The sequence below is a fragment of the Ictidomys tridecemlineatus genome, unplaced genomic scaffold, assembly GCF_052094955.1.
Source record: "Ictidomys tridecemlineatus isolate mIctTri1 unplaced genomic scaffold, mIctTri1.hap1 Scaffold_411, whole genome shotgun sequence".
NCBI classification, from domain to species: domain Eukaryota; kingdom Metazoa; phylum Chordata; class Mammalia; order Rodentia; family Sciuridae; genus Ictidomys; species Ictidomys tridecemlineatus.
The window spans coordinates 102,474-122,402 of record NW_027522668.1 but is presented as its reverse complement, the minus strand read 5'-3'; the positions used below and the strand labels follow the sequence as shown (position 1 = coordinate 122,402).

At 37.6% G+C, this 19,929-nt stretch overlaps 1 pseudogene; it reads left to right on the top strand.

The window, feature by feature from the left end:
- The window catches only part of LOC144373483 (short coiled-coil protein pseudogene), a 56,495-nt pseudogene extending 37,152 nt beyond the window's left edge, over positions 1–19,343 (top strand).
- The last annotated feature ends 586 nt before the right edge of the window (positions 19,344–19,929 follow it).

Genomic DNA, 19,929 nt, shown 5'->3' with positions numbered 1-19,929 from the left:
CTTGAGATTGTCCCAGAAAGGGCAAAAGTAATAGGTTGGCAAAGTTGTACATATGACCAAGTGGCATGGAAAGGACACTGGGTACATTTTTATTACTACCTTAAAAAGAAATCATGGTGAGAATTATTGCTAGAAATGAAAACAGACATTTAATTATGATGAAATTAGGGAGTTCAAAAGAAAAATAAAATAATTATGAATTTATATGAATCTAATGACATGGCTTTTAAATTTGTAAAGACCCAAATGGAAAATAAGTATAAGGAAAAATAAACCAATTTACAATGTAACCATACATATCTCAACTATTACAATAAGCAGTCATATCAGTCAATGAAGATGTAGAATCTGAACAGTATGATTGATAAACTTACAGAATACTGCACTAGCTATTGACAAAGTACACAACTGTTTCAAATGCAGGTGGATCATTTGCCAAATTTGGACATGGTCCATGTATAAATTTCAAAGGTTTGAAATAATTTAGTAGTATATTCTGACCATTATGGAATTAAACTAGAAACCAATAATAAAAAGATAAACAAAACCCATGACTCTATGAAAAGAATGAGTTAATTACAATGAAAATTTAGAGAATTTTTAAAATGAATAATAATGGAAAAATGAAACATATCTAAAATTACAGATGCATTAAATATTGTTTATAGTGGTTTTGGCCCAAAATACAGAAGAATGACTAAAATAATTGACTATTTCAAGAAGATAACAGAAAGTAAATATTAAACACTGAAAAGTGTAGAAAGAAGAAATAATAAAGAAAACAATTTAATAAACTGAAAAGAGACATAAGTTATCAAAGTCATTCCACTGATTCTGAAATTTCCTGGAAAAGTAGTTTACCATCTCTCACATAAGAAGTGGGAAATATGAACTCTCTATTTATTAAATAAAGTTAAATGATAATTAAAAGCATTACTGTCACAAAGAAATCCAGGCCTAGGTAACCCTCCTGGAGAGTTCTACTAAATAGTTAAGGAAACACTAATACCAATCTTAAACTCTGAGGACAGAAGTTTCAGCTGATTTTATGAGGTCCAATTAGTAACCTCATCCTAAAATATGCAAAGACTTTACAAGAAAATAAAAGGTTGTAACATCCATTATGGATGTAGATGTACAAACACTTTGGAAAATAAGAACAAATCAAATTCATCAATATATCCCATATTACAATGAGGTTGGGATTCAAATATCAATTATATATTCACAAAACCATTTATTACGTGTCACCATGTTCAGAGAGGAATAAAAAAATGGCACCATAAAATGTTTTTAAAAATTTAACACCCATTTTTTGTAATACTAGTATGTCAGTAAATTAAGAAAACTTCATTAAACTGGAAGATATATCAGCAAAATGGAAAACCAATGAAATATTGAATTCTCTCAGTACAATGTTGAATACAAGTATTAAAAGTGGACACTTTTAGGGCTGGGGTTGTGGTTCAGTGGTATAACACTTGTCTAGCATGCTTGAGGCACTGGGTTCAATCCCCAGCACTACATATAAACTAAATTAAACAAAATAAAGGTATTGTATCCATCTACAACTAAAAATACTTTTTTTTAAAAAGTAGACACTTTTAGAATTAAAAAGTGATGGAGCTGGGGTAGTAGCTCAGTGGTAAAGCACCTGCCTGATATGTGAGGCTCTGGGTTTGATCCTGAGCACCACATATAAATAAATAAATTTAAAATATTATGTCCATCTACAACTACAAAACTATTTTTAAAAAGTGAGTGAAGCAAAAACATTTCTCAACATAATTTACTGTTACCCTTTTATATGTCAGCAAAAGGTAATTGTAAAATAAAAATTTTAAGTGAATCCACCTAAGTCATATAATAAAACATCATATATCTGGAAATAATTCCAATGAAAGATGTGCAAATCTTTACACAGAAAATTGAAAGCATTTTAAGAGAAATAGTGATAATTTTTAAAAGGAGAGATGCCATCTATGTTCATGTACCAAGAGGCTTGGCATTACAAAAATGGCACTTCTTTCCAAATTAACGTATAGATCACTGAAGTTTCAATCTAAATTTCAGTGGGCTTTCTTTTGTATGTGAAAATTGACAGCTGATTGTGGGCATCACAGGAAATGAGGAGATGTACTATTAAAAATATAATATTGAAAAACAAATTTGGAGTCTTTGTCTACCACAAGTTGAGACTTATTCTATCTCAGAGATAGAAAAATAATCCCCACTAGAAAAGAATTTTGAAGTAGATCTTTGAGTTACTTTCTTGACACATCATTACCTGGCCTTCAGGGCAGTGGTTCCTCAGTTTGGAATTAGTGCAGGGTCAGCTGGACAGCTACCCAGGATGGAGAGACAACCCTTGGATCCTCCCTACCATCCCACAAAGAGACAAATGACCAGGTGAGTTCTGGCTCTCAGGTGAAATGTAAAACAATGACCTTTCTAAAAACAAAAATGCAGGAGAAACTTCCTGATGGAACACTGCCACAATAATCAAAAAAAGGATTGGTAAATTGTACCCTGCTTAAGATGGTCCATTTATCCAAGGTGCTGGTAGGAGAGTAAGAAGGTGAGTCTCAGGCTGGAGTAGACATTAGCAGTGCACATATAGGGCAGGGCACCCAAAACCAAAAACTTGAGTCATCAGACAAATTGGGGTAAATGGAATGAATGGTGACCAGGGTGGCTCAGAATGCCTGTGGCAAGCAGAACCTGTAAAATGTGGAGCTTGCCATGCAGATTGGGTGTCCTTAGGTGTTGTGAGTCAAGTTACCCTGATCTGTCACCCTTCTGTGGCCAGGCTAGGGCATGGTACTGACTCCTATGGCTGAAGCCCACTCCATGCAGCTCTGCAGCCCCATCCCAGGACCTCAGCCTCCAATTTCCTGGACAAGCAGGAGAAAATGGAAGTGGGATAGAATTGAATGGAAGTGGGGACTCCAGAGTTGACCAATAGCATCCTATAGTATATCCAAGCCCTCATTAGCTTGAGTTTCAAATCAGTAACATTGATACTTCTTCCAAGTCCTAGTTAGCATAAATATGGACCAATGGCAGTGAATCAAGTGCTATATCAGCCCTGAGACTAGCAAACTTAGATTTTTATAGTGCTCACAGCAAGACTTCCAGACTTGCTTTTGCTCTTGCCCCTGCTTCTGCGTGTAGTGAGAATAGGTAAATCGTTTTTTTCCTTGAAAAGACCAGAGTACAGGTAAGGGAAAAACACAAATTACTGCAATCAGATATCCATAGGCTCAAAGAGCCCATGAAATATAACTGAGGCACTACCTTGCCATCTCCCAGCCAGTGAACACCAGCCAGGTTTGTTAAGAACATTGGAATGATTTCTCTTTCAATAATGCACCCCTTTGTGGTTGTCACATGTCCATTAAAATCCTGCAGCAGTTCCCATCAATACTTCATTTACTTTATTTTGTTCATTAATTCTCCCAGAAACCTAAGTATTCACCATGAAAAAAAAAATCCCAGATTTGCCTAAAGAGGGCTGTGGAAATAGGTGTTTTAGGATAAGTTCTGTTGTTGTATCTTAATTGCTTATGAGGAAGTGTTATGACCCTGCATTTTTGCTACTTGTTTTCATGTTTCTGATATATATATTTTTAAATTTTAGATCTTGTTGCCTCGTCATCCAGAGAGGGTAAGAGTAAAACTAGCCGAGAATATCCAGGAACTGTGGGTTATGAATAAAATTGAAGTTGACTGGCAGTATGTTCAGGTACATGATGTTAAAATATATTTTCAGATTCTTTTAATTCATCTTAATATAAACCCTTTTTTTCCTTTGTCCTGCTGTGAGATGTCATGAGTCAATTGGTTTGATTTTTTCCAGCATATTAATTTTGCATAGGTTTTACTTTCACTTTCTAGATGGACTGAGATTATTTGTAGACTCATTTAAGGATGGATCAGTTGCCAAGTCATTGAAAGTTATCTGTCTTTGGGGTGAAAGTTATACTTTAAAATGGGATTAACAGACAATGGGCAGCAGAGATTTCTGAGCCATTTAAATAACACCTCAAGCCTGAAGTAAAAGAAATAAGTCAATCTTATTTCCTGTGTCAAATCTTCATCTCCTCTTATTTTCAGCTGTACATAGTAGTCCAATATCTGTGATTAAATGCTTCCAAATGCTGATTTTCTAAAGATTTTAGTTCAGAATATTTCAGTACATTGAAAGACCTGTTTTTAGTAGGACCTTGTTAATATTCTCATTTTTATAATATTGTTATTCTAAATATCCTAAAGTTTGTAGTATTTTGTTGTACTTGATTGAACATACAAATTGTACTTCCAAGTAATAGTCTATTGCTATGATGTATGAATGAAGAGCATTTATTACTAATGTTAGTATCAGCTACTCCACACCACTCTGTAGTATGCCTCTGTAGATGGCTTTGTACTCTCACAGAATATCAGGTTGAGTTGTCATTACAGAGCATGGTTATGAGATGTTATTTGTTTATCTGAAGACGTAGCTGAGGCTCTTTGCAGACTTGTTAAATGCTAGTCCTATAGCTAGTGAGTAGCATCTATCGTGCTGCAACCCAGGTTTTCTAACTTACAGTTGAGAACTGGTTTTCACTACAAAACTTGTCAAAGCATGTCCAGAAAATGAGATCCTTGCATTAACCAAACAACAGTTAGATGTTTATTACATCAGAAAACACTTAATTGTTATCTAGTTTGGTGTTGTGTGCATTGACTCTTAAAAATTGAGAAAGTGGATAAATGCTTAATAAAAAGAGCCAGCAGTTAAAATCAGTAGGAGAGATTGTAAATGTGTAAATTATTGATTGCCAGAGGAATTAGATAATATTCACCAAAAGTTTCAAGATTAAGGAAAGATGATTATAGGATAAGAAGATTGAAAAAGAGCTCATAGAGAAAAATAAAAGAGCAACTCCCATGCCCCTGTGGTAAGTGCAGCCATTCTCCGAAGCTGTGCTCAGTGAAGACACTGTCCTTTGCAAGCTCAAAAATTACCTCAATAGTTATGCTTTGCAGTGAATTATTTGTTATGTATCTTCTTCAAAAACTGAGGGAAAGTTCCCATGACTGTTACTCTGGTTAACTTTGGTTCAGTTCCATTCAGTGTCATAAGGGCTCTTCCTGCTGTACTCAAAGCACTCTGAGTTTCCAGATTCTGAACTGCAACAGTTGCCCAGAGACACACACATATAACACATAGCCTATTGCCTCAAGTTACTATTTCTTGATCCAAGATGCTTTGAAGGAACTTGAGCTTCATGTGGCTCCAGGAAGTGATTGAGCCCTGGGTCCCTGAAGTCCTGCTGCAATCTGCCCATTTCATGGGCTGTGCTCCATAAATACTTCCTTGTGTTTTCTCAGGACCCCTTCTGGGCAAGTAAAGTATTCAAGGGTATGTGTGTCTTTAGGAATTTTGCTTAGCTGTCTGGTGTGTTAAATTGGTAGTTTTCTGCATAGATTTTGTAGTTGATATGGGATATATTTCACAGGAGCATCATGTAAGGGCTCTGTGTTATAGAATAACACCAGGCAGGTCCCCTCTGTTATTTATCTGTCCCTTTAACATTTATTGCTTTCCTTCTGCTAGCCTGGCTGTGCTTGGTACTGGGGACACAAATTCAGAAAGACCTTGGCCCAAAGGTGCTCTGTTTACCTTTTAGGACCTTTCTGGTTAGCTCAGCAAAGACACTCAAATAGTCCCAGAGAGAAAAAGAATACATAGGACTTTTCTGAGAAACTAGGAAGCTTCAAGGAGATAAATGTTAGCCCTGAGTATAGTACCTGTTGGCAGCAGTCAGCACAGGACCAGATGGTTCACTTTACAGATGCTGGTTCCTGGGCTGAGGAACCAGCATCTGTAAAGTGAGAAGGGGAAGGAATTGGGCATTTGCACTGGCTTTTAAGTAGCATAGAAGAGAGGACCGTGCTTTGTACAAAGTAGTGGGAAGTCTAGCCACTCAGGTAGAAGTTATATCACAAAGGACTTTGGGCAGTGTGCTTTTATTCTGTAAGGGGTAAGAGCTTAAAGAATGCTGAGGAGGGAGATAATATTCTCAGGTCCCTGCACTGGGGAAGCTGTACTATTTTGCCCAGGGGATAGGCAGTAAGTGTCGCCACTCTGCCTGGCCTGGGAACAGAGGGCATGATTGCAAGAGTTGGTTCAGAATTCAAGAATGCCACATGAAAGGGTAGGTTGCTGTTTCATTCCAGACACCTGAGAGGACAGTGACATTCCTTCTTCCCTGAAGCAAAGGTGAAGGTGGAGTTCCATGCAGGGATTACCTTGGGACTGACACACATTCACTTTTTATTTAATATTTAGATCTAGGATTAGAGCTGTTTTAAAACACAGTTTCATGTATAAGTCCTATACCTTTATAATGATTGAAGAAAGAAAAGAATGAAGCTTTTATTTCTAACTTGGTAATATATTAAGACTTTTAAAAAGTCCTCATTTGTGTTTGCAAAATTTTTCTTCAGCACTTAGAGAAACTGGTCATTATTTCCATGGAGGAATGTGTTTCCTAACAGCATATGGCTGTCATCCAGTGCCACTATGGCACTAATGCTATAATTTTGGTCTCTAAGAAGATAGAAAATATAGTTACCAATGCAAGGATAGGGGATGTCTTCTTCACTCCTAATGCCATGGCTGATAAGTTGGTCCTCTGTAATCTTTGTTTTTGACATCTATGTACTCAACGAACTGCAGATCCAAAATATTAAAGAAAAATGATTTCATCTTCACTGACCATATGTGGACTCCTTTTTTGTCATGATTTCTAAACAATATAGTGTAACATCTATTTGCCTGTTAACTACTTTCCATCAGACTAATACAATAATTTAGAGGTAATTTAATGTATCCAGCTGGGTTCTATCAGATTATATGCAAACACTGCCATTTTAAAGAAGGAGCTGGAGCATCCATGGGCTTAAATATCCATGAAGAGTTCTGGAATAAACTCTCTGTGTATTCTGAGGGACAGCTATGTACACTTTCAAGGATTACAATGAAAACTGGCTTTGTTAAGCTAACCGGTTTTGTTAAGGCAGTAGAGTGATTTGTGAGAGTATAGATGACTTTCAAGGGATGAAACGAACATAAGTATAGAATAAGTCAATCATGTTGTTTATTGATGTCTCTAATCAAATTAGAGCTAAAAAGAAAAAAAATATTCCTGTAATTAAAATTATGTAATTACCACACCCTCTTACACAGGATTTGTTTTAGTTTATAAAACTTGTTAAGTGTCTGCCATGCATCAGGCACATTCTCGGTGTTTGGAGAAAATCAAAGAACAAAAGACTGGGGTTGGGGTTGGGGCTTATTGGTAGAGCACAGTGCTTGCTTTGCATGTGTGAGGCACTAGGTTCCATTCTAAGCACCACTTAAAAATAAAATAAAGATATTGTGTCCATCTACAAATATTTTTTTAAAAAGAACAAAAATGCAAATCCTTGTTCCTTTGTTCTTCTCTTACAAGTGCAGGGAGACAGACAATAAACTAACAAATAGATTGGGATCTAATCTGTTAAAAGTGTTGAGTATTTTGGAAGAAAAAATAAAGGAGTAAAATGGGTGGGCATACTGCCCTGTGAGCAAGACTAGTGAACCTCATGGAGAAAATGAGATCTGAGCAAATGCTGGAAGGAGTGGAGTGAGCAGTAGTGTGGGCATCAGGGGAAGAGTATGCATGGCAGAGGCCCACGTGAGCTTGAGGCATAGATGGGTGTAGAGAGCAGGGAACACAGAGGATGGTAGCCCACTACTAACACTTAATCTGATGAGGGCCTGGGATCCTGAGACAGCTTCCTTTGGCACAGTCCTGAGTGCTACTTCTTGCTCTAGGTCTCTACTCACCACCTGTTGAAGCACCATTGCTTGTCTGATGCCTTAGAGTATTTTATTTCCTGTTAGGTCCCAGGTTAGAGATGACGATAAGAGACAGCACCGTTGTCTGGTAGAGTTAGTTTTCCAAGCTGCCTGAACAGGCACACAATGACAACTTCAATCTGTCTCATTTTTCAATCTGTCTCACCTAAAAAAAAATACAAAAAGGAATGTTTTACTTTAACTTAGCTATGAAGTTAGTTGAATTCCAGCTAGAACTTTCCATTAATGTGTAGGTGGATTGGATGGATATTTGCTGGGAATTTTGCTCTAACCCTGTTATGTTCTGCCTTTTTGCTTCATGTCAGCATTCCCCAAAGGTATCCTCCAGGTATTGATGATGTTACAGAACATGGAAATTTTGTGATCCAATGGATTTCCACTCTGAGTGTGGGTCAGAGATCAGGAACCAGGCCAGTCAAAACTGGTTACTGGTCTGTGACTAAATGAGTAGGGATATTAAGAGTAAAGGATTAAACATTTTATACATGTTGAAGGGAGAAATTTAATCCTATTAAGCTAATAACTTGAAATGGTGAGTATGTATCCTTTATGTCTTCATTTTGAAATGTTAATTCTTCTAGAAGTTTTATTGTATTTTATTAGAGATGAAGACCATGATGGAACTGGAAATTTAAAACTACTACCTTGTCATGGGTGGTTTGAGAAGTACTGATCTGACCTGTTTAAAGGATGCTGAGTTCAAAGGGTTAAATAAGTGTCATTTTTACTTCACACTTTTCACATCTGTGTACTGTCAGTAGCTAGAAAGGGTAGAGTTAGCCTTTCCTGTGTCTAGGCATACTGAGTCACAGCACCCTATTTAGAGAGTCTTCTGAGACTGTCTGTCTAAACAATAGTCTTTTCTTTTGGGAAGAGCTCTGATGGGAAGAGCTTTTTTTAAAATCATCTCACAAAGGTGACTTTGCTCTTCACTGGCTTTCTACCCGTGGATCTCTTGAATTTGCTCTCCCTTTGCAAAGGTAAAACTGGGGCTGGGTAGAATAAATGAATACACATTCAAATTTATGTAAAAAGTTTAGAAAATTATTTTGAAAAGTCTGTGACTTTTGTCCCTTTCATTTTTGATGTCTTGTAGAACTAGTTTTGTTCAAATAGATTACTCACCATGTACATTTTGGTTTGTTATTTTGGTTTCTGTTTTGCTAATGATAAAGAGTTATTTTCACTAAAGCCATTTTACCAAGGACCCAAAACATAAAACTTAAACAAACAGTGTTTCAGATTCTAGAATTTGAGAAATAAACAAATTGGGCACAGACTTTGTCTGTTCAAGTAGTTTGTTTGTTTTGTTTTGTTTTGGGTTCTGGGGCTTTTACCAGGAGACACTCTTCCATTTAGCTACTCCCTCAACCCTTTTAATTTTTGAGAAAAATTCTCTTTAAAGTTGGTCTTGAACTTGTGATCTTCTTGCTTCATCCTCAGGGTACCTGGGGTTAGAGGTGTTCCCAGTTTCTACTAGTAACTTAAAAGAAGGAGGAATACATACCAATCAAGTAACTTATTATTCTACGAAAGATGACACATGACAGGTATGCCTGTATGAAGAGTGCACTTTGTCTCAACACTGGGCTTTTGTATGTAGTATGTCCTATATTTCTCTGTGTCACAGAAGTTTGTCCATTATGCTTAGTAATTCTTTGAAGCTCATAATCTCTCCATCTTTTACAACATAATTTGGTTAAATCTGAGCTACATTCCTGTAGTTTTAGTGGTCAGAAGCTAGGATCCAAAGAGTAAGCCCTGGAATGTACACACCATATTTGCATGTAGTATGCTGAGCCCTGCCCACTGCAAATAATCCACTCTCATTGATGACAGCTACTGGTGGATGGTTTGATTAATGACTAGCTATGTAAACTGTAGTGTATTTCCCTATACTGAATACTAACACACCTTTTCATGTGATAATTCTTAGCATTTCTTTGCAGATATTTCATAGAGATACATAGTGTTTATTTATATGGTTTTGTGATGAAAATAATTCTACTAGTATTTAAAAAAATCAAATTAGAGGGGTAAAGCCCCTCCTTCTCCCAAATTTACACCGTGTTCATTTCCACTATGCAAAGGATGTAGGGTGATTTCTGTTTTCTTTTTGTTTGTTTGTTTGTTGTTGTTGTTATTCTTGTACTGATTTGGCAAGGGCCCCAGCAGAGTAGATGAGAGAACAGTCTCTGGCACTGGGCAGCCTGGTGTCAAGGACTAGCCTCCACCAAGGTGATCTTCCTGAAGTAACACAGCTTCACTGATCCTACACTTTGTTCTCCTTGTTCAGTGGCAATATTAGTGTATCTATTTCTTGTCATGATGTGGGGGCTCAATGACAGCATTATGTTGAAGCCTTTGGCATCACCTATGTACAGCAGAGCAAGCACCATCAAGGGTTTCTGCTTGCTGGCTTTACAGTATATCTCAGAGGGATTAACAACTTTTTTCATCGAATCCTGAGAATTAACAAACCCTCATTTTAGATGAAGGGGTGATTTAATCTAAATATAACATGGTACTCTTTCTGTGGCTTCCTCCCATGTAAATTGTAAGCATATGACTTACTTTATACCCAAACTATCATTTGCATATTGTAGAACAACATGAAGTTCTGACATCTCCTTCGGAACAGCTCAGATCACTAGAGTATGCAACCAGGTGTCCCTGAGTGGACCACCTAGCTCAAGATCTAGTATCTGGTCTCCTGTTCAGTTGATACAATATTGTTCAAATTCCAGGTCTTAATTTCTGAATCAATAAGTCATGGTTCAAAAATTAGTATTATAATGGTGTTTAGCAACACACAACATACTTTTGTAGAACACATTCTTTAGAAGTTAACACATAGTCAGTGATGTTCTCCTAGCTGAGTATTTTTCCTTGAGTGCTAGTTGTAGGATTGGTACATACGTGGGGGTAGGAGAGGGAGGAATGAGGGAGATAGGACGGTGGAGAAGAGTGATACAGAGGGGGAGAGACAGTATGTAAGGGCAAGTTGTTATTGCTATCTATAGGAGCAGGAGGTCCTCCCTCTGCTCCCTCTTCTGTACCTTTTTCTTTTTTTGGGGGGGGTCTCTTTCTGGCAGCAATCTTCCCAGTCCTGAATATTGTGAATCTTTATGTTTAAACTGGGGCCTTTGTTCTTCTTGAGCTAACTCTCTGCAGCTGTTCTCATCATGCCATGATTTAATTACCACAGAGTTGCTCAAAAGTGCCCCAGTGTTTATCCTTAACACAGACACCTGCTTTGAGGGCAGGAGGTATGCATCCCAGTGTTCCTCAGTGTATGATGAAGCAGTGTCACCTGAAGGCTCTTCATTAGCTGAGCTCATGGGCCACTTATCTGGCTGCCCAGCAAGGAACCCTGAGTCATTCTGGATACCTAATTTTGTCTTAACCCTGTGTCCAGCCCATCATTAGTCCCTCCAAGTATAGCTCCAATCTGTCCCTCCCCACTACCCCCATGTAGACTGTCACCAACTGTCATCCAGACTACCCACAGTCTCCTAACTGGTTCTCCCACCCTCTCTCTACATTCTGCACTTGGAATAGCACATTTACACATGCAAATATGTGCCCCCACACACAGGTTGCTTAAAACCCTTCAGTGGCTTCTCATTGCTCTTGAACCCCAAATTGTCACAGGAGCTGCAGGCTGTTCTACATCTGTGTCTTACTTTCCCTTCTTCCCTGTCTTCCAGCCCCCATGACCTCCTCCCGTGAGTTCACTCTTTGCTGCCTTGTCTGTTCTCTTTCCCTTCACTAGAAAGTTCTCTGCCTAAGGTTCATACGGCCTCTTTCCTTCTTACACTGTTTCTACTTATGCCACTTCTTTGGTAGGGATTTTCCCACCACTTCTTGTCCTCTTTTACAGCACCATACAGAATTTTTATAGTTCTAATTTCAATACATAATCTTTCTTGTCAAAGTTATTCAATATTTGCCTTTTCTGTGAGACTCAAAACTTCATGGAGGCAGATATCGTGATTATTTTTATGACTTAAATTTTTTTAGAGCAGCTTTAGTTTTCCAGAAGAAGTTGAGGAGGAATGTAGAGGTTACCCCATGCCATGCAAGGCCCCATCATCCACAGAGGTGTCTTTGTTACCCTGATGAACCTGCATTGATGTATCATTAGCACCAGGTGTTCAAAGCAGGGGTTCAAAAGCACAGTTCTGATGTGAATTCTAGCATGGTGTTCTCCACACATTTGTCCAGATGACTTCTTGCTCACATACTGCAAATATTCCCTGAACATTGATTTTATTTTTTTATCCTTTTCCATGTCCTGCTTCTTTGAATTTCCCTCCATTCTGATTTCTGATGCTGCAGAGCAAACCTGGTGTCTAGGACTTGGTTCTCTCTTCCCTCACTCATGGCTTCTAATCACCTTTTAACCCCTACTTCTTTTCTATTTTCAGTCCCCTTTTAAATGATACATTTTTTTATTTAGAAAATACATTTGGGGGCTAGGACTGTAGCTCAGTGGTAAAGCACCAGCCTTGCACGTGAAAGGCGATGAGTTAAATCATTAGACAACAAAACAATAAGTAAAAAGATATTGTGTCCATCTGCAACTAAAAAAAATAACTAAAAACAACAACAACAAACACGTGGGTATCTATTCCTCTATCAAAATCTCAATTGATATTGATCCATCCAGGCAGATATATGTCCAGATATCTCCATATACATGATATTTAGATAGGTAGGTAGCTACACAGGTAGCAGGATGTGGTGTATGTATTCAGTGTAAAAGGTCATTCATTACACTGTTTGAAATAGCTGAAAACTGAAGATCTCCTTGAAGATAATGAAAAGAAAACATGGATGCAGTTGACGCTGAAAATCAAGTGGAACTGGAAGAAAAAAAACATGACTTTATTAATCAAGTGTTGGAACTCCAACACAAACTTGAAGATCTGTCTGCAAGAGTAGTTGCAGTTAAAGAAGAAAATATGAAGCTAAAATCAGAAAACCAAGTTCTTGGACAATATATAGAAAACCTCATGTTTGCTTCTAGTGTTTTTCAAACAACTAACACAAAAAGCAAAATAAAGTAAGAGATTGGTTTCCCTTCTGTTTCATGGGATTTCTGCTGATCATTTTTTTTCTTTAAAATTTGGATAGATTCCAAAAGTTACAGTACCTTTGTTTGTGGCTTCATTGAATATTTATGAAGATAAAGGCATATCTAGGCAAAATTAACTGGATAGCAAGATACTTCCATGAGTTTGTGTATTATGTTAGTCTATGAAAATGGGCAAATATATTGTAGAGACTTTATAATTAGAACTGCGTATATTTATGAGAATTGAAGAGGAATGTTTTATCAAATTTGCTTTCACATATAGGTTTAGCACTGTCTTTTATTATATAGGCTTAGTAAAATATATAAGAAAATAACCACGATGTTGTGGAAAAGTGACCAAAATCATGTACTGAATGCACAGCTTTATGTTCTCTGTCCACCATCTTGTGCCTACCATTTCCCTTCCCCTAAGGGAAAGAATATTTCAAATTTGTAAAAGAAATTTTAATAGTTAATTATTTATGAGAGTAACCTGACTCTAATTGTTGAAACTCAACCAAAATAAAATACTCTCTTAGCTATGGCTTTTCCTGTGTGATATTTAATAATAAGAGAAGATTGCTGGTTTCTCTTTAAGCAATTGAAGATGAACTGAAACTATAAAAATGGTCTCATACTGGGAAGATTTGTTTAAAACTACCTTTTGCACAAAATAACCCACTTGTTACCTAAAAAAGATAGGAGTTCTTATCATGTGTGTGTTCAAGATAGAGAATCTTGAGAAAAAATAGAAATGGGACAGGAAAGAACTTGGTAAGTACTAGTAAGCAACTCCAAATGCTTTCACTCCAAATTTGTGTTCTTTCTGGAAGAATAGACTTTTGGCAGACAAAAGATAAAGTTATTCTAACTTAATGTACTTTCATATTTATGTAAGCCACCTATTAGGGAGATCAATTGCCATTTGGTCTCAAGGACATTTACCCAGTAGATCAACTCTTGCAAATTTCCTTGAGAGAGGTTTTTTTTCTTTTTCTTTTTTTTTAAGTAACAGTATCATGAACACATGGTAGAATATACATGTACAATAATGGTAATTTTAATTTTAGTATTTTAGCTCTTTATTCTACCAGAATTTTCTGTAAATTCAACCATTTAGTTTGCAGAGGTGTAGTCATTCTTTAACAATTTTTTTTAAATTTATATTTCAGATTCCTTTTGGCAAGGGAATCCATATTGGAAATAATATTAAGATAAGAGGAAAAGAGATCTACTAGCATAGCTTATGGTTATTAGAGTTGAGCTAATTTCAATCATGGAATAATCTTCTGTATTAGTGTAAGATTTGATATGTGCCATTTTCATATTTACTTTATTTAAAAGTAAAAAAAAAAATGAAAATAAAATGTTTTGTTTAGCTTTAAAACAACTGACTTATACTGTGCTTTGAGTTGTCCCCTTCACAACTATTAGGTTTGGTTGTTTGGACACAAGGAAGGCACTGGTAGCTCATGTTAGCTTCTGTTTTGCAGGAATTTGTTGGCACTAGGATGTCATGTGAGTAGTTTGGATGAATACACTGAAGAAAAGGTGAAAAAAATGAAGCCCCCCAAGAAGTAAGTTGAGAGACAGGCTGTATCCACCTGCAGGGTGCAGTTGGTGCAGCCTTTGCAGATTGAGGGAGACCTGGGTGCCTTGCTTGTACTTGGCCATCCACTTCAGATTCAAAAATTCACATGAGCTGAATCACATGTGCTTTTTCATGTCTATGGTGGACAGTAGACTCTCAGGTTGCCGAGAGGAAGAGCAAAGCTCAGTGTGTGTTTGAGAGTGTTTTTAAAAAAGAGTCTTATTCCTAACCTAGTGTTTGTGTGTGTGTGAGCACTTATATCCAAATTTATGACTTTATGTGACTTTTAATTTCTTATCAATTGTTTACAATTTTATTTACTTTTGTAAAGAAAACATGTTTGAAAAATAATTATAAAGTATGTTTGTTATCCCTGTTTGAAGATGAGAAAGCTAAGCAAACCCATGCTGAATGGCTCTGCCTGCAGTGGTGTGAACTGTACCTGTGGCAATGCTTAGCCTTGTAAACCTCTGCATCCTCACTACTAACAGTCCTTGAAATTACCTGCTTTATAGGAAAGTGTTAGTGCTAAATGAGCAGGTATATGATGAATGGTAGCTATTTTATGATGTTATTATTTTCTCATTTATTCTTACTTAAATATTTAAGCCACTATTTGCAGGCCACACATTATTTTTCCCCACATTTTTTATTGGTACGTTATATTTTTATATAATGATGGAATTTGTTGTTATGTCTTTGCAATACACACAATATAACAATATCATTTGGCTAATATCACTCCCCAGCACTTCCCCCCTACCTCCACACTTCCCACCCCTTGGTCTCTTTCCTTTATAGACCTCACTTTGATGTTCATGAGATCCACTCCCACCCTTGTTTTCTTTTTTCCTTTCTAACTTCTGTGTATCAGAGAAAACACATGAACTTTGACCTTCTGAGTTAAACTTAATTCACTTAAAATGATGGTCTCTGGTTTCATCCATTTTAATGCAAATGATATTATTTTTTTCTTTATGGCTAAATAAAGAAAAATGTATATTAAAATTATGTAGATAGCCAAGCAAGGTGGTGCAAACCTATAGTACCAGCAACTTGGGAGGCTGAGGCAGGAGAATCACACATTCAAACCCAGTCTCAGCAACTTAGCCAGGCTCTAAGCAACTCTGAAAGACCCTGCCTTTATTAAAATATTAAAATAAAGTGTTGGGATTGTGCTCATCATTAAGTGCCACTGAGTTCAATTCCTGGTACAAAAAAAGAAATAATATCCTGCATAAATACCACATTTTTATCCATTTATCCATTGATGGACACCTAAGCTGGTTCCATAGCTTTGTTATTCTGTACTGTGCTGCTATAAATACGGGTATACATGAATGGCTATAGTAAGATGATTTTAATACTGCCATTCATTCTGAAGAGTTGTATAACAGGGTCATATGGTAGTTCCGTGCCTAGTCTTTTGAGAAGTACCTCCATACAGACTTCTGTACTTGCAATAATTTGCAATTACACCAACGGTATAAATGTGTTTATTTTTCTCTATATTCTCTCTACCATTTATTATTATTTGCTATCTTGATGACTACCATTCTGATTGGTGTGTGATGAAATCTTGGTGAAAGTTTTTGGTTTTCCTTTTTTAATTAGAACTTTATGGTTTTCATAGTAGCTGGATTTATCTTGATGAACTTACACATACATGAAATTTAATTTCAGATCATGAACCCTCTTTTATCTCCCATCATCCCACCCCTCCCATTCTCCATCCTCAATGTAGTTATTTGCATTTCCCTAGTTGCTGATAATGTTGAACATTTTTTCAAATGTTTATTGGTCATTTTTGTTTCTTCTTTTGAGAAATGTATCTTTGATTCATTTGCTCATTTATTAATTGTGTTATTTGATTTTTTTGGTGTTAAGTTTTTTGAGTTCTTTATATATTTTAGATATTAATCCTCCATCAGAAATCTGCTGGGGTAGTTAGCAGATTTTCTCCCATTTTGGAGGTTCCCCCTTCACTTTCTTAATTTTTTTCACTTGCTGTGCAGAAGCTTTTCAGTTTAATGTCATCCCATTTATTAACTCTATTTTTCCCTGAGCTTTAGAGGTCCTATTGAGAAAGTCACTTGTGCCTAAAAACTGGAGTATTTACCTTATGTTTTCTTTTAGGTGTTGCATAATTTCTGGTCTAATTTTTAGGGCTTTGATTGATTCTGAGTTGATTTTTGTGCAGGGAGAGGGATAAGGGTCTTGTTTTATTCTTCTACTTATGGATAACCATTTGTTTAAAAATTCTGTCTTTTCCCAGTGTATGTTTTGTTGCCTCTGTCAAGGATCAGATGGATGTCTGCAGATGTGTGGCTTTATCTCTATGTCTTTTATTCTGTACTGTTGGTGAAAACTACTCATTATCAGTAGCATGTGTGGGAATGTGGTAAATAATATCATGGAGATGAAAACAAAGTATCCCCCAACTATCTCTCTTGTGTCATAAGGCCTCTGGCTCCCCCAGATAAACATGAAACCAAAGTGGAAATGTTGTGCCTGCTGAAAATGCAGCCTTACCAGCCAGGGTCTACCCCAGCAGGCTGCACACACCAAGCTCATTGCTTCCAGAGAGAGCTGATTGAAGCTGAGTTAGGACCTTGCACACTCTTATGTTCCAGATGTGTTTTCAAAATGTGTGGACAGTCTCAAAGATGTAATTTTAAGGTATATTTTATACATTTATGTTTTGAAGCGATCCATTCTGCTCAGTTTTTAGTGTAACTAATGGTAACAGATGAGCTATCTGCCATTAGAATCTACTTAAAATCCATATGAAAACATTGATAACTGAGAATTTTACATTGTCCATTTTTATCTGAACTGTATTTCCAGTTTATTTTCCCCACTCTAGATTATATCTTTGGGTGATGTTCTTTTGTCCAGCAGTCTTTGCCTTTGAGTCAAATTGCCAGATCAGTTGCAGTGTTTATTCACATACAAAATTTTGTTATTAAAAAGCTCATTCTTTTCAGTGAACCCAAAATTGCCGCTGTTTATCACAAAAAACTCCTGTGTTATTATCTCTCTGGTGACAATCAAGTCTTTGTTGAATTTTTTTAAGAAGAAAATAATTACAAACCACATAACGTACAAAAGAATTCATTATCCTCTCGTTAGAGCCATTTATATTCTTTAAGGTTTTTGGAATGTATATGAAAAAGGCATTATTAGTGCTAAAAAGATTTTTAAAAATTAAAAAAAACCCAAACACAGCAAATAATATTCACATTTTTTTTCACCTGAATAAGGAAATGGAATTATTAATTTCATGTTATTTTGTAAGCATAATATTTAATTTTTATACTGTTCTGTGTGTGTGTATAGAGTGTGCTATGTGTTTCACTAAAACCTTGAGGTACAATTTACAACAGACAGGTGCATAGTACCTCGGTTGTCAGGTTGTGGGCTAGTGTGCAAAATGGTCCACAGTGCTGTGATACCCATAGGTCCTGGATGCATTGTGCTGCCACTCAGCTGTTACCTGTGAGAAAGCTTTTGCCCATAACAGGGGCTGGGCTTCCTGGGTTGCCCAAAAAGAAAGAGTTGTGCAGTCAGTCACTGCCACCATCAGCCCTAGTTGTAATCCATAGTATGTATAATGTATGTGTGTGTGTGGTGGGGGGCTGATGGGTGGTTTCAGCACTACTAGGATGCTGGAGAGCAGAGCTGGGTCCCTGCACCTGCTGTACATGTCAACTTGTGGATGAAGGGAGAGAGGCAATGCTGCCATTGGGTGGGAGGTTCCATAACCAGCGAGCAACCTGTTGTATGGGCTGGAATAGTGCTCGAAGACAAGAGGGGATTAGAAGATGGCAGCCTTGCATAGAGGGGTGGTATCCATAGCACCTTCGACAGCAGACTTAATGTTGATCATACAGAGACTCTGTCATCTAGGAACGCATCCACTGTATGATCCATAACTGGGAATAACATGAGGATGGGGTGTCGTAGAGAGGCTCTCCTTAGTTCTTCATGAGGGTTTTAAGATGTGGGCTGAAGAGTGGTGTGTGGAACAAAGGGATACTTATACTTTATACTCCCCATAGGAGTTGGGGCAGGAGACCCTAAAAGTAGGTGGTCTGGGAGAGACTGGTCCATTTTCCACCTGCCTATAATGGATAGAGTTATGGACCTGGGTGCCTGGCAGGAGCTGCTTATTTGAGCCTGGGACAATTATAACAATCTCTGCCATAGAAGAGGGTGTAGTGTCCATGCCAGGGACCTCAGATGGGCAGTTGGCTGCTGCGTCAGGTATGTGGATGCATTAGCTCTGGAGATGGCAGATTTCCTTGCCAGAGTTGGGGGCTGGCCAATGCTAACAGGTTTGCTGGTGGAAGGGATTAAAGGAGAGCTGAGAACGAAAAAAAGAGAAGAAGGAAAAATTCACACACTTGAGGGGTGGGGATTCCATTCTGCAGGAGGCAGGCTGAAGGGGAAAGGCCCCAGGATATGAGGTGTGGGGAGGAGAGAAATGGGGGTGCAGCATCTCTTGTCAAGTGAGTAGAGTGTTGATACTTACTAGCAAGTACACCCACATTGGGACTGGGCCTCAAGAGATCCAGAGAGCAGCAGGAGCAGACAGATGAAGACAACCTCCTCATCAATAATTGGTTTGATTTCTCATTGGTCATGCAGTCATGTATATACATACAGCAATAATAATGTCTATTACACCACATCTGATTCAAATGTATGATTGTCAAGATCATTTTACTGTCATGTGTAACTAATAAAAACAAATAAAAAAATTAAAAAGAAATCAGTCAACCTGGTGGTAATAATAATAATAATAATAATTAATAATAATTGGTTTGAGGGAAGATAGGCTGACAGGATCAGGGGAAGAAGCCTGGTTTGCCCATTGGTGGTGGCAAGAATAGCTGGGATCTGGGAGGCATCAGTACGTGGATCCATGGATCTAAAGTCCCTGCAGGGGCCATAAGTGAAGAGAAAGTATTCAGAGTGATGGTGCAGGCCATTGCAGTCTGTCTTACCCACCAAGGCCTCCATGTCATCCTCCATGATACTGCTTTTTTTTGGAGACTGAAACTTTTTCTTCAGGGTCCTAAGTCTTCCTCCATAGGAATACTAGGACACTTAGGAGGTGTGGCAGCTCACCTCAATGCCACTGGCAGTGGTAGCTACAGGGGGGCTTGTTTCTAGTGGGGGGCTTCCAGCTAGCAGCTATGAGTGGAAGATATCTCACTAATGGGTTAGTTGAAGACTTTCCCCTCCAACCCATCTCCTGATTCCTGGGAGCCTAGAGAACTGGGCAGAAGGTCTTCATCCAACCCTTGCTTTACCCACTTCTCTGGAGGCATGGAGCAG